We start from the raw sequence: 16,136 nt of genomic DNA, 5'->3' as shown, positions 1-16,136 counted from the left end.
TTTCATTAAAATTACCAAGTTATTTATCCTTTTCTGAATTATTGACCGAAAGTAGAATACAAATTGGTTTTTATTATTGAACTCATTCTGTATAATGCACAAGATTTTGAATATAAAACAGGTAAACCAGACTACCTTTTCAAGAATCCTAATCACTAAATATATTGTACACATTTTTGTCCTCCAAGAGATTGATATTCAAACATGATCCCAATCAGCAAGTTTCTCTTCCAACTAAAGGGAACAAATTATAACCCTTCTACTTCTGTAGTAAAAACCAAACAGATTGCTGATTATACAGAAAGAGGAAACAGACATAGGACAGAGCATGCAGATTAAAAAGAAGCCATTCTTTCCTTTATCTAAGTAAATAGCACAGGCATTTTGAAAAGCACATCGAAGAAGAAAACTGCTGTAAAAATCAGCTGAGAAAGACTTGTTAACTGAAAGCAAACTTTGAGCAATTATATTAGCAAGTAATTAGAATAATCTGTAAATAGTAGTAAGGAGCTCACAACAAAGAAACCACAGGGATTCATAAGCTTTCTTTTCTGTGCCCATGATATTCTAGGCTTGTCCTTGTTAATAAGTAGTATATCTAGTATTGGAAAGGAAATAATGTGACAATAGGACTATGAACTTCTGTTACAAGGAGTAATTCAATGGCCTTAAATATAAAGTGCTCTGACACTGCAGTGGGAGAAAATTTGTCTCCAGCTGAGGCTTCAGAAAGTAAATGACTATTCTTGCCAAGAGTAGCTCTGTATATATCTCTCTGTGTTAAAAGCACAACAGATTCACGAATGTAAGAATTTGGGTTTTGGACAAAATGCAGCAGAGACACTAAGTAGAAGGTGACCTGCCATGCAGTGATTAGGGACTCCCATATCCAACCAGCACTCTACACAATGTACTGAAAAGTCAGCCCCATAAAAGTCATGTGATAGAGGTTTGAGAAGGGTATCCTTTTGTGTAAGGATGGTATGAGAGCCCCAGGGAACCTTTGATCTAAGTCTTGGTCAAGGTACTTGCTATGTAGCCATGAGCAGTTTCTCTGTGACTATTCTTTTTCATCTATAAAAAAGACATAGTAATATCCACCTTGAGAAGATATTACAGCTGAAGGAAATGTATGTGTATTATACCACAAGGTAAGTACTCAGTAAGAGATGATTTGTTACTTGATTATTATTAAAGCTATTTATGAGAAATATAACAGAGTTAGAATAATATTGAAATAGAAATGAAGACAGACACAAAGAAAAGAAATATTCATGACAGAACACTGTGGGGCAAAAATCTTGTGAGACAAATAAAAAGTGTGAATAAAACTCAAAGATAGTTAAGCTCAATATGCACATGGGAAAGATATCCTCTAAACTCTACTAGCTCTTAGTCAAAATTAGTGAGGAAAATGGAAAATTTATATTAGAATCTAAAATATATGGTTATTATAAGATTTATATGCAAGCTAAGGTATTATGCATTGCTCCATTTTGAACTATTAATTTTTCATGAATTCTTTTTGGTGTTCAAAAATTTCCTATTAAGTATCTACATAAGCTATTACCTCACCTGGAGCTTAATGATTAATTTTTTGTATCCATTAATTCTTTTGTATTCACTTAACTGGGCCACAAGGTGCTCAAATTAAACATTATTTCTCGATGTATCTGTGAGAATGTTTCCATTCAAATCAGTGGACTCAGTAAATTGCCTTCAGTAAATTGTGAATGAGTATCTTTCAATCAATTGAAGAGCTGAATAGAACAAAAAGTGGGCAAAAGAGGAATTTGCCTCTCACTTTTCTGCAATACTGCTTGAGCAGGAATGTTTTACTCCAGTTTTTCCTGCCCCTGAACATTGGCTCTCTTGGATCTTGTGTCTTCAAATTTAGATAAATTCATACCACCAGCTTTGGTGGTTCTCCATCTTGCAGACAGAAGATTGTCACATTCCTCAATCTCCATAATTGCTTGAGACAATTCCTCACAACCACTGTCGTCTCTTCACAAACACAATCTCTCTCTCTCTCTCTCTCTCTCTCTCTCTCTCTCTCTCTTTCTGCATAAACACACACACACACATACACACACACACACACGTGCACGTGCGCGCCTATATCATAGTGTTTTGGTCAGCATTGGACCACATATATAATGTGTTTCCATAAGATTGTAGTGTCTAATGGTGCCATAGCCATATTTTTGTAAGTATACTTTGTGATGTTCTCACAACTAGGAAATCACTTGATGGAGTTCTCAGAACACAGCACTGTTCTTAAGCAGTGCATGACTGTATATTAAATGTGGTTGGTTCTGATTCCTTGGAGAACGCTGATTAATATGGCAAGCAAACTAAGGAAGTCCTAATTCTCACAGAATCATATTTTAACAACATTAATTTTTTAACTTTATTCTCATTCCATTGCGTTTTAGTTATTTGTTTCAGTGCCTGTTTCTGACCGCCACTGTGAGTTCCTGAGAGCAGGTACAGTTTTAGTCATTTATGTTCCTTAGCACCCATGTAGCATAGCATACAGAGCTGCTTTAGGGTCATTGTAACTTAGTACTAACCCTTTGTAAAGGCCCTGATCCACATCACTTGAAGCATATTAAATTTTAGTATCTGTATTATGCCTCTTTAAAAAATATTTTAATATAAAATTTTAAAGATAATTAGGTTTTGAAATTTGCTTCTTGTTTGGTTCTGATTTCAATGTGCTCATATCCTTAAAATGCTCACCCAGGAATTCTTGCAAAGTGAAATGATCTAAATAAATTACAGTTGTCTTAAATGGTCATGAAATATTAATGTACATGAAACTTAAATGATGTTGGAACAATGTTCATTTTGGCAACAATTTAAATATTGATTACTTTTATTTCTCAGGGTTATTTCCTTTTTATATTTTGAATTCAGTTCTTAACTACTGCCAATTGCCTTTGAAGAGCTCAAAGCTTTAAGCACTAGGCCATGATTCACCTGCCCTGAAGACATACTGTAGATGTATTGGTATCACATATAATAGCATCAATTAGCATTTGTCAATTATGTGGGTAATTTGAAATTATACTTATGCAATTGGGGATAAGCCAAGCATTAGCATAGTTTTGGTGCAGCTTTATTTTAATGGTGTCATACTAAGCTGTTTTACACATATTAATAGGTGGCTATGTCAGTCATGATGTTGGCAAGTTAGGGAAGGAGCATTCCTAGAACTGGAGGGTTAAGCTGCCTGTCTGAATAGACCAGAAGCTAAGTCATCCTACAGCTTGTGGTCAAAGAGAAGCAGAAAACAGATGCTCTTTGGACTTGAAAGAGAGAAGCCAGGCCTCACACACACAGGTGATATTAGGACCAGGTCTATGGCTAATTCTCATTAAGGGAGGGAAAGCTAGAAGGTGAGCTCACAAACCAGATTCCTCTGTCTTCCTCTCTCTTAGGGAAGCTGCCATGACAAATTGTTTCTCAAATGAACTATTAATAACCATAATGAACATCTGTTCCTGCAAGGGGCCATCTTATTCCTCAGATGTATTGTGGGAGAAAAGAAAAGAAAGGAAAAGTAAGGAAATTAAATAGTGGAGACGGGAATACAATAGAGCAGTTGGGCAGGACCCTAAATTGAGGTGTCTCCTATGTGCTTAGTCACCACCCCATTGGGGCAATCAGGTAAGTCCTTAAAGAGATATTGCTGGTCCACTAATAGACCTGTGGGTCTCAGTTACTGTCTTCCTAGGAAAAGTCTCTGCATCTAAGACCAAACTCTCAGTCCAGGCAGGCTGAAAATACAGTAGAATAGTTTTAAACCCTTGGTCCAGATAAATATTAATCCCCAAATACTCTCAGTTTTCCACATTAGATTTTTCTTATGGGAGTATTCTCTCACTTCGGTCTATGGTAAAGATCCCAAATGTTAAACCTGGGCAGGAGTTTTAGAAGACAGTTTATTTACAATTGAAAATCTCATTTGCCTTTATGATTCTTAAATATACTTGGATCACAGTTGAATCTTTAACTCTGAATTATACTTTAATTTTCATCAATTATTCAATTTTTTTCTTAAAATATGTTACCTATAGAATTACCAGCCTTCTGTTAGTATAAAGTTAAAAATTGCACAAAGTACATATCTCTTGGAAATACTGCCTCCAGGAATTTGATGATCATGTCTGGGATAGTTTGTCACCATCAAAACTCATGTGGAAATTTGGTCCGCCATTAGTACTCTTGACATACTGGGAATAACGTTAAGTACTTAAGAAGTAGTTAAGTCGTGAGGTATACACTCTCATGAAAGCATTAATGTAGCTTCCAAAAGTAAGGGTTAGTTAGACTGAGAAGTTTTTATAAAATGAATTAGGCATCCCTGGCTCAATCTCTTGCTTTCTTTCTCATCATATGACCTTTCTTTGGCACATTCCTGACTGTTCATGCACTTTTCTACTATGTATGGAGTAGTACATGGTCCTCACCAAAGCTGGCACCTTATCTACCTCCATAACCATTAGCTAAAATAAGCTTATTTTGTTTATAAATTACATAGCACCGTGTATTTTGTTATAGCAACAGAAAATGGATTAAGACAATAGCCCTATCTAGATATTCTCTCTTACTATGGGCTTTTGTGAGATAGGCAAATGGCAAATGTTATAGTATGGTAGCTCTACTTTTTAACAAATGACTAGTGTGGGAACAAAACTAACACAAAGTCCCAAAGACTTAGAAGCAAGGGTTAGAAGATAACATGTATTGAGTGTCTATATAGGCTGAGAATTCTAAATACCTATTTCTCTTCTAGTAAGTATTGCTTTCCCAACTTTTTTTATCTGATCGATAACTCTGACAACTTTCAAAGCAAAATAGATATATAAATGTTATAGATAAAACCATATAACACAAGAAAGCTACAGATGATTTTGAGATACCTTTTTATCGGCTTAGCAACCTTCAGAGACACCTACATTCCAATGAGGTTAAGTTTAATAATTTTGTAGGGTTTTCAAGGTCTTTGCTGACTTCCCTACTTAGACAGCTTTATATCTCCTTCCTTTCCACATCTTTCCTCTGAAAATGTGGATCAATGTTTGCACTGGAATAAAACATATGCTCATTGTCACCCGCAAACTTCTTTCTTTTCTATTCTGTCACCTATGTAAATGTCACCAATGCTTCCAAGATCCCTCTCACAGTTCACTAATTTACAGAGTTCAGAAACTATGGGAATACTACAAAAGTTTGTCATGACATGATTTTACCTATAACATGGTCACTGAAAACAGAGTACTTAAAACAACAATGTTATAATGAAGTCAGTGGACATTTGGGGCAAAGGAAGCTTTGAGGTTTTCTCTCTTTAGAATAAAACAAAGCACATAGGTGAACTGAAACTTCAAATTCTAATTCCTAATATAAGAAGTGACATTTCTCCATGGGGCCCGAGGTCAGCAGTGTGGTTTTTAGTCCTCCATTTCATTACTTGAACATAAGCTTGACAAATTCCATTTTTAAAGTGATCAAGTTATAAAATACTGTCCACAATACTTGAATCTGCAGTGATAACAACTCCAAATAAACTGCTAGAATTGAGAAATACAATAACATTCATCTCCTTTTCTTTTCATGAAAGGAGACCATTCTTCACAAATTCTCTATAATTCAAAGTGAACCTCAGAAAGATGAACTGTAACAGTTAATATTTTCTGTACTGGCAGGACAAGTAAGTATAACTGTAAAAGTCATACAATGTTCTAGTTTTGAATTACATTTGCATTCAGCAGAGATTTTTATGCTATAGTTTTATGAAAATAATGAAGTTGTCAGAATCTTATATATAGAAAGTTTTTATACTTAAGGTATTTTTAAATAAAATTTTTAAAATATATTACTTTAAGATTAAAGATGATGGAGACCAGATGAAATGCCAAAAACTGGGCATTTATTTATTTATTTTTTATTTTTTGGAAAAGAGCAAAGGGATTTCTCTTTTCCAAGAGAAAAATACAGAGCACTTACATATCTAAAAGACTACCATGATTATCATCATTAGAACCATTGCTTGCTTGCTTTCATGGCACTGGGGTTCAAAGCCAGGGCCTCGAACATGCTGGGCAAGTACTGCACACTGAGCACCAATCCTAGCTCCAAGAGCCATTGCTTTTAACCTAAGGTTGTTGGTCTGATAGGCATTTCCCTGTATACAGGTGTTTCAGTCAAGGTTCTCCACAGATGGAACTTATAGGCTACTTAGAAATATAAGGAGCTATTAGAGGAACTGTCTCACACAATTATGGAGGTGAAAAGTCCCATAGTAGATGGTCTGCAAGCTAGAGAACCAAATAAGTTGGTAGTATGGCTTAGTCCAGTCTGAAGGCCCAAAAGCCCACAAGGGCTATTGGTAAAAAGTCCTGGGGTTCAAAAGCCAGAGAATCTGGAGACCTGAAGTTCAAGGGTAAGAGAAGAGGACCTTTGTGGCCCTGAAAGAGAGAGCAGAACCTTGTTCTTCTTCCAGCTTTTTATTCCATCCAAACCAGCCATGTGGATGGTACCAGCCCCCACTGAGGACAGACCTTCCCCACTCATTCTACTAACTTTCACATCAATCTCCTTCAGAAACATCCTCACCAAATGACTGGGGCCACCCAATCATTCTAATCAAAGGCCAAACCACCTGTATATCCCTTTCAGCAGAAGAGGGAGGATGGGCTCAGGGCTAATTAAAGCATTGAGAATAATTAATTCAATGATTGAGAATAAATAATACTTTACCAGCTATCTGGGTATCTGGGTATCTCTTAATTCAGTAAAATTTATACTTTAAAATTCAGCCATCACAACAAGGGTAATTTAATTTTTGGTTAAAAAAAATTCCACAAATTTGCATTACATATTTCTTACATGCTAGGCCCTGTGCTAGGCTGTGGTGGCCAAATACAGACATGGTTCTTGTCCTTGTGGACCATTCAGACTTGCAGAGGAGACAGAGTTATTCACATGATTACACCAAGCATAATTGCAAATTGAGATCAGGAAAAGAAGAATGTCCCTTGAGAAATATCCCTACGAAACTCAGTTTTGAAATTCCAACTTCTTTTTCTAGGTACCAGAAATGTAATAGTGAAAAACAGACATGTTTCCACCCTCAAGGAGCTCAAATTATACTTAGAGAGAGTGATGCTATGTAAGTAAGACAATCTATTTGTAAGACAAATAAACCATCCCAAATTATGGTTAGATTTATGGGGGAAATAGTACATGGTGATGAAGAACAACAAGGAGAGGGCCTACTTTATATAAGGAATAAGAGATGCTTTTATTAGAATAGACAAGTGTGCTAAGAGGTGAACAGGATCCAGCCATTTAAAGTGTGTTAAGGGCAGACAAAGCAGAAAAGAGAACTGTCTACCTGAAGGTCATGGATTAAGCCACAGATACTCTGATAGAGGAATGAAGAGAATAGAGACGTAAAATAAGGTAATATGTAATAGTGGTCAGATCATCAAAATCTTATAAGAAATGTCAAGAGATTTGGATTATACTCTCAGAACAATGGAAAGGTATAAAGGACATGGAAATGACTGAAAATATTTGTTTTGGCTACTAAGTAATGTGGGGAAGAAGAAAGACTTCTTAAAAATTAAATTACTGCTGTCTTCCAAGCAAGAAGGAATAGTGCATGGTACCAGAGTCGATACCAGGACAATAGAGGGAGATGGAGATATGAGCTATATTTTGAAGGAAGGCCCAAAGAAGCTGCTGACAGATTAGCTGTGGAAAAGGAAAAAGATGAGGAAAATTTAAACTAAGGAAGACTACTACCAGGTTCCTGCTTTAAGCTGTTGAATGGATGCTGTTGACATTTCTTGCAAATGAGAAGTTTGAAAACAGAACAGGTTTGAACAGAAATGGGATGGGAAGATGTGAAGATTTGGAATTCACCAGCAGCCATGTAGATATTGAGAGGCCTGTGGAACATTCTATTTGGAGTGTTGAGTGTTCATTTAAATATGGAGATAAGAAACTTAAAATGGACTTGGGGGCCTCAGCCCATAGACAACATGAAATAATGATATGAAGGAAGTAGTACACCCAACAGAAAGCATGCAAAGAAGAGGGAAGAGGATCCAAGATCAAACTTTCATGGGAAAAGCAGAACAAGCAAAGGAGACAGAGAAGCTGTGGCTAGTGAAATCCAGGACACCAGACATCATGAAAGTAATAGGAGACAGTATTTCAGGGAACGTGTTGCTTTATTGAGAAGTCAAGTACTCTTGTCTTTTGTTCCTTTACTGATTAACACATGGGAATTTATTTTAAAACATAACTGATGTGTATCAAAATAACAGCATATAGCAATAATAATAAAAACTTATAATGGAGAGAGTTTATTAAGTGATGTTATGTTTGTTATCTCATTTGATCCCAACATCAATTATATTTTATTTATTGATTTTTATTATGCACTTAAAGTGGAGTTTATGGTAAACTGTTGTTTCAAAATAAATACAACATTTATTCAAAAGGTTTTGTGAATTCCTCTTATGAAAGGCACATTCTAGATTTTGAGTTATAGTTTTGACAGAAGAGAATACATCCCTGACCTCAACCTGCTTACTTCCCAATGAATACTGTGCACAGTGTTCCTAATGTACCACACAGCACTGGGACAGTTATTCAGTGGTGCAGAATTTTGAGTGCAAAGGTTTATTTTTTAAGTGTTTTTCAAATAGTTTAGTGGTGTTCAGTATATTCACAGTGTTGTATAAGAGTATCACTTTTTGAAACTCTTTCAAGTGTGATGAATCTAAATACCACTTTATGAGTTTGAGAACACATCACATTTACTAGGCTAAAAATGCTTGGTCACTATATTAAAATATAATATATGGAGGGGTCTATATGTTAAAACTTTAAAAAAAATGTATGTGTGGTCTGAGAGTTCTTAATAATATAGATGCTTTCTAAGAAGTTAAAAAAGCAAGAAAATATGCCCTGTTTGTTTATAACTAAATTTTTATCTATTGGGGCATTATCCTGATAGTTCACTGGTGCTTATTTGGAGTGGATGGGCTCCCCCATATTCCATACATGTTCTCTATTTTGTTTTCATGGGTAAAGTAAGTTTTGTAACTTCTTTAACAAAAAGATTGCTTAATTTGCGTGTTTTCAAATAATACAGAAGAACAAAATCTTGCAGTATTTAATAGCACGTTCTTTATCTTCTTTTTCTTATCCTCTTTCCCTCTAGGAATTTATTCCTGTCCAAAATAATCTATGGATGCGTCAAAAAATATGGCATTATATCTGCAAAAACGTCAGATAACATTAGTGCTTGGTTGATTTATCAATATGTCTGGCAGTTGAAAGATTTATGTGTGGGTCATTCTGATAGGACACATGTAACATTGATTTTTGCAGCTGGATTCATACTAACTGGACTTGACTGTATAATCTTGTGTGGAGTCACTGACTCTTCAAAAAGCTGCTTTGCATTGATGCTTGTGTTCTGGATAAAACCCACAGTTTGAATTTCTTTACCCTTTGAAATGACATGAGGGTTTCTATGTTTATTTTTTTCTCTCTTTTTCTTTTTGCCTTTAGGAATTTACATTGGCTGAAGGACAGTTTCTTTTTAAGAATTGACCTTCATTGTTGCCACAGCTGAATCATTCTTGAAGTAACTTCTGTTTTACAAAGAGACTTTTATATAATATCTTCCCTAGCATTTCATAAGGTTAAAGATGAGCTCAGGATCACCTTCAGGTATAGTTAGTACAGACTGCAGTCACTGGTATTTAAGTGCCAATGAATGGCTAGTTTATTTCCATTAGAGAAAAAACAAAAACAAAAACCAAACTTAGATTCTGTTGAAGCAAGTTTAAACCAGACAAATGGTTCCCAGTGTGGTGATGGCCCCTGCATAGGAGCATTCTGGAAAAACATGGGGTGTCGTCACAGTAAGGGTGGCCATCTTTTTACAAGGGACAGCTCATCCTGCATGTTTTGCAGTGGGCAGAGCATTCCTAGGGACCAGAAATTGTCCCACATCCTACAAGATTTTTAATGTCCTGCTGGTCTCTTATATAGATGGAAAAAATGTATTCTAAGCCTGGATTCTAAACACATTTTACAATAAGCATGGTTTTGAATAGTTTTCCCTAAGGGAATTTTTTGCAGAAATGTCAGAATTGAGCAAATTGTGGAAATCTTCACTTTATCAAAGACTTGCTTACATTTCATAAAATGATGTCCCTAGCAATCATGTGTCAATGACAACAATAGAGTAGGGAAAGGTCTGAGTCACTCCATACAAATAATTCAATATTCCTGCATTAATTAAAATTTAGAGCAGTCAGATTTCTAGAATTCTATATATAGATGCAAGCATCTTTCTACTTGATTTTATTTTCTTTTGTAGTCATTACTATTTACATATTGAAATGCCTATTATTTCACCTAAATTTATTTGATTTTTGTTTTTATAATAAAAATCAGATATTATGTTGATCTTAATAACTTTATTTGGGTATAATTGATACCAAATGAAAGCACATATTTAAAGGGTACAAGTTTATGTATTTAGGCCATATGCAAACACCCATGATATAATTAATCACCACAAATAAGATAATCACTATAATTGAGATATAGTAGCTAAAATTTCATCTTAGAATGAAAAAAGACCCAATACAAATACAAGAGAGCAAATAAATTTATATAAAGGTTATTGGATGAATATTAGAAAGAACAATTAACTTCTGATTTTGGTAACATGAAAGTAGAGAAATTATAAAATCAGTCTGGAGGGTTTAGATGATGTCAATCTGTACAAATTACAATAATTTCCCCATCAACCATTTTGAAGGCACTGACTACTTGTATTGGAGAGACACAGACCAGCAACTCAACCTTTAGCATGACTGACAAGTATGATGCAAAGATCTCTTTAATGATGGTTCTTACTGAGAGCCCCTACCCAGATTCCTTACATTATAATCATAGACAGGAAGAGATTGCCATTCTGATAGAGTAAGTAAACATGTCATGAGCAAAACTTGACCTCTTCATTCAATCCCCTATTTCCCCCCGAATTGTATCTGTTCCCTATGATGGCCCCACTGACTCAAACAAACCAAAAATAAAGCATTCATTTTATTTTTGTCTGTGTTCATGTCTATTTAAGTATTGAAATCCATTAAACTTCTTTTCCCCAGAAAATTCGCATCACTAATGTTTGAAGTTTTAGTCTGCTTAGCATTCCTGCTATGGACAAAGCTTGTACTAAAGCACAGGAAAATTCAGATAGGCTATATATTCTTAATTTCCCTCTGCCTATACTCTGTGGTCTCCTTCCAGAGACCTCCAGGACCATGTACAAATGTGCCCTCTGGTGGTTGATGATCATCTCTTCTTATTTTCTTCATCAGCTCAGCTTTCCAGTACATTCATTGAACTTTCTCTCTGAAATACTCATAGTAAAAAACAGCTAAATACATAAAGTTGCAGTAGGATCCTGGCCAGAAGCAAGAAAAATAAAATAAATATTCTCCTAATGTATGGAGATACTCTAGTGTAATAGCTTTGTGCATACACTCTGGACCCAGAATTCTCAGGTTCAAATACCAACTCTGCTGTTTACCTGCTTTGACCTTGATCTACTTATTGAACCTCCACGACTTAATTTCTTCTGTAAAATGGTAAAGTGGCTCTGGCCACATGAGACTGTGATGAGGATTAACTCATACAAAATGCTTAGGACAGCATTTTGCTCAGAGTTAACACTCAATAAATATTATTTGTTGTTGCTGGGATTGTGCTTCTGTTTCCAGGGCTACTCATTTATATTTAGTCATTTATTTTCCAAGGTGTTCATGTCAGACAGTAATTCAAATGCTTATCCTCAGTTTCCTCTGGTGCATAAGAAAAAGTGGGAGACCTTTCACCAAATAACAAGTATGTGAAAATCACAAAAATTTCCCATGAGTTCACTACTTAAAAATATGTAGGACGCCTTCCTCTTTGTAGAAGGTAATCCAAGACGGGCTTTGAGCAAGGCAGGTGAAGGTCGTCCTATTGGGGGACAAATCAATAAATTAGTTCTGACCCCTGTGCATACTGGCTTTATCTGTAAATTCAGTAACACTGCATAGAATTCTTGTAACCTTGCCGTATCTTTCTTTCTTCTGTTTTGAATATTTGTTTCTTGCTTGTTGGAGAATAAAATTTCAACCTCCTAATCATACTGTCACACTAATATATCTTCTACCTCTTCATTACTGTTCATAATACCAGTGATTACCATCTGGCCCCAACATCAATTAGTGTTTGATGATGATTAGGATGTTGATGTAGACAAAACAGAGGAGCCCTTGATTGTTCTCTCAGTCAGATTTCCAGGGTATATCTAAATGAAAACACTAGATGATTCATTTTGATTGAATTACCTAATAGTCAGGAAAACTGATTCCCCACTGTCCAAAATTCACTCAACTTTTGTTTGACTGTGGAGATACAGCCTAAATATTATGAAGATGCTAAACTTTCCTCTTCGGTAAGTAATGATAATATCAGCATCAAGCTCCTTCTCTATTTATGTTGAAAGTACTGGTATGAGAACAGAAGAAATTCAGTGAGATTTAATACTTGTTCTTCAGTTTACATTTCTTTATATTTTATTTCTCTCTTCCTTTCATTTTTTGGGGATTTTTATAGCAATCACTTTGTGGATTTTATTCCTGAATGATCTTAATGGCTGGATTCTGGACAATGGGGTCAGAACAGGGCATTCAATGGCAGGTAAAGAGGATATCTACAGGGCTTTTAATTCTGCTGTCAGCGGGTTTTCTCTTATCTCTTGGGATCCACTATAAAACACTACCATTTCATAAATTTTCTTATAATTGTTAAATTATACCAGAAATACACACTGAATCTTCAAAGAGCTAAAATATCTCTTTCATCTCTATAGATAGAATTGGAATGCTACATTTTTATCTGTCTAATTCCATTGGTTACATTTGCCATATTTTCCAATAGAAACAGGAACAAATCCTATGAAAGCTTCTAGGAGATCCCCAAAGGACAGTGTGATGACTTGTTTAAAAACAGCAAACTTCAGAGAAATTGGTAATTGTCCGTACCTCAAAGGATCCCTTTGTCAGAATAATGCTATTGGAGCTACATGGCTTTACTCTTTTCCCTTACAACAGAGGATTCAGAAGTATTGGATAGGTCTCAGTAAATCATCATTCTTTCATGATCAATTTAAATTAATCATTTGAGCAAGGCAATGTGCACTACATATATCACATGGAAGAATTCATCACAGTGTCACTTGCTTAAAATAAAAGATAACCCCTATTATCAGAAAAGCTCTGTAGGATGCGGAAGGGAAAGTTATAAAAGGAGACTGGTTGGAGAAAAGAAAGGAAAAAATAGATAGAAATGAAACAGATGATAAAGACAGGGAGGCATTGTAATATTTAAATGCTACAGTCTATCTATCTTTGTTCGCTTATCATGCTTGACAGTGCAAATGAACAGCAGAGTGGGAAAGGCACAGTATGTTAAATTATTATGGATATGTCAGATAAGCAGTTTGTCTAATGTTTCCATCTCTGCTGGAAGGCTGGCTTAAAACTGTGTGACCTATTCTTCAGAGAGTCAAAGATAAACTCCAGCAATTGTGTAATTCCTCCCACTCTGATAGAGATAAATATGCTCATATTTTTCCTAGCTAATCCTTCTTGTTGGATGATAACATAAGGCTGCATCCATATGACATACAAAGATTTGAGATATCTGGACAAGCACCTGGCCTTCTGCAATACTGTCTGCCCATTGGGTCATCTTATCAGGGGTATTTTAAGATAGAATGAGTTTGTTGCAAGCTAATGCAAAAATGAAGCCACAAACCTAGATTTTCTAAGGCAGTGGTATCAATCCTTGTTGTACCCAAAACAAATAACAACAACCAAAAACTTGCATGGAAAAGCTTTTTTTTTTTTTTTTAATGCTGATATTCATCCACTATTGAAGACAAATTAAATCATTCTCTCGGGGTATAGCATCTGGGAATCTGTGCTTTTTCAAACTTCCAAAGCGATTCTTTTAAAAGTGCAAACAGATTTAAGAATCATTGTCTTAAAAGTTTTGAAAATAGTGTGTTCAAATCTTGTCACATTTCACCCAAACACTAGATTTCCTATTTTTTCAGAGCATTTTGTGTAATCAGAGAATGAGTCAAAAATATGTGTAAGAACATACCAGTAATGAGAAAGGATATTGAATCAGTAATCAAAAACCTCCAAACAATAAAATGTTCCAGGATAATGACTTCATTGATAAATTCTCCCAAACATTTAAAGAAGAATTATGCTGGTTTTTCTCAAACTCTTCCAAAAAATTGGAAATTTGAGTTTGGGTTGCTGGAGGCAGTTTCCAAACTCAGCCACTTTGGGCCTACCTTCTGTCTTCCTTGGGTGACATGGGATAGGCAAGCTCCTGGGCACTAGAGAAGGTTCAGGAGTGGAGAGGTGCCATTTTCCTCCACTGCCACCCCTACAAGACTGTGTCCCAGGCCCAGAGATCCTCCTTCTGGTTGCCAGTCTACTCCCTGCCCCATCATCTGTAGGTGCATACAAGTTATCAACAGGTATATACAAAATTCTCAGCACCAGTCATCGCCAGGAAAGCACAAATTAGAGCCACAATCTATCAGTTCACTCTTGCTAGGATGGATCTTGTAAAAATGATAAATCAAACAAACAAGTATTGCTGAGGAGATATGGAGAAAAGGAGGGAACACTTGCACACTGTCAGTGTGAATGCAAATTGACACAGCCATTGTTGAAAACAGTAAGCATGTTTATTAAAAAAAAAAAAAATTAGGCAGGCATGGTGGCACATGCCTGTAATTGCAGTGGCTCAGGAAACTGACGCAGGAGGATCTCAAATTCAAAGTCAGCCTCGCTAACTTAACAAGGCCCTCAGCAACTTAAGGAGAGCCTGTCTCAAAATAATAATAATAATAATAATAATAATAATAGTAATAATGGTTGGGGATGTAGCTCAGTGGTTAAGCACTCCTGGTTTCAATCCCTGGTACCAATTTTTTTTTTTTTAAATTGGATGAAATTCTGATGAAACAATCTCACTTTTAAGCATATATTCAAAGGAAATGAAATCAGTACCTTGAACATATATGTGTACTCCCAATTTCCCTGCACCATTATCCACAAGAGACAGGACATGAAATCCATCTAATTGTCCGTTGATGCATAAATAAAGAAAATGTTACCTATCCATCTTTATATTATCTATCTATCTATCTATCTATCTATCTATCTATCTATCCATATGCCTATCTGTGTAAATGGAATATTATTCGGTCTGATAAAAGAAGGAAATTCTGCCATTTTTGTTAACACAGATGAACTTAGAGGATATGCTGCATGAAATAGACTAATCTTAAAAAGACAAACACACATTATCCAACTTCTGTATGGAATTTAAATAAGTGGAATTCATAGAAGCAGACTGAAGAATAGTGGCTGCTAGTTGCTGGGAGAGGAGGAAATGCAAAGGTATTGCTCAAAGGGTACAAGGTTTCAGTTATATCCCATTAATAAGTTCTCGAGGTCTAATGTGCAGCATTGGTGATTATAGTTAATCATACTCTACTGTATAACTGAAATGTGCTAAGAAATAGATTAAAGTTCTCACCACTGTAAATAAAAAGGTAACAATATGAAGCAATGAATATGTAGATTCCTTTAACTATGGTAATATTTTCACAATGTACATATGTATCAAACATTGTGCTGCATATCTTAAATGATTTTATTTGTCAATTATTCCTCAATAAAAGTAGGGGAGAAAAAGCATATATGTGTTAAAAAGTGAGACATCAATCCAAAAATTAAAAAAGGAATGGAACTGAGAAAAAAACAACTCTGAAGTCAGGAAATTGAACTCAGTTCAACAAATGATTTTTTGAGCACTTATTAATTACAACAAGGTTCTATTTTGGTTGAGCAATAAAATAGGTAAATCAGGTAAATAAGAAGTCTCATATTAATTTATCAAGAATAGTGGTCAACATTTATATATGCTTTTTGAACATAAGATAATAC

Source organism: Marmota monax, unplaced genomic scaffold, assembly GCF_021218885.2.
Source record: "Marmota monax isolate L192 unplaced genomic scaffold, Marmota_monax_Labrador192_F-V1.1 WCK01_AAM20220418_F8-fsc00027, whole genome shotgun sequence".
NCBI classification, from domain to species: domain Eukaryota; kingdom Metazoa; phylum Chordata; class Mammalia; order Rodentia; family Sciuridae; genus Marmota; species Marmota monax.
Note: the sequence above shows the minus strand (reverse complement) of the source record.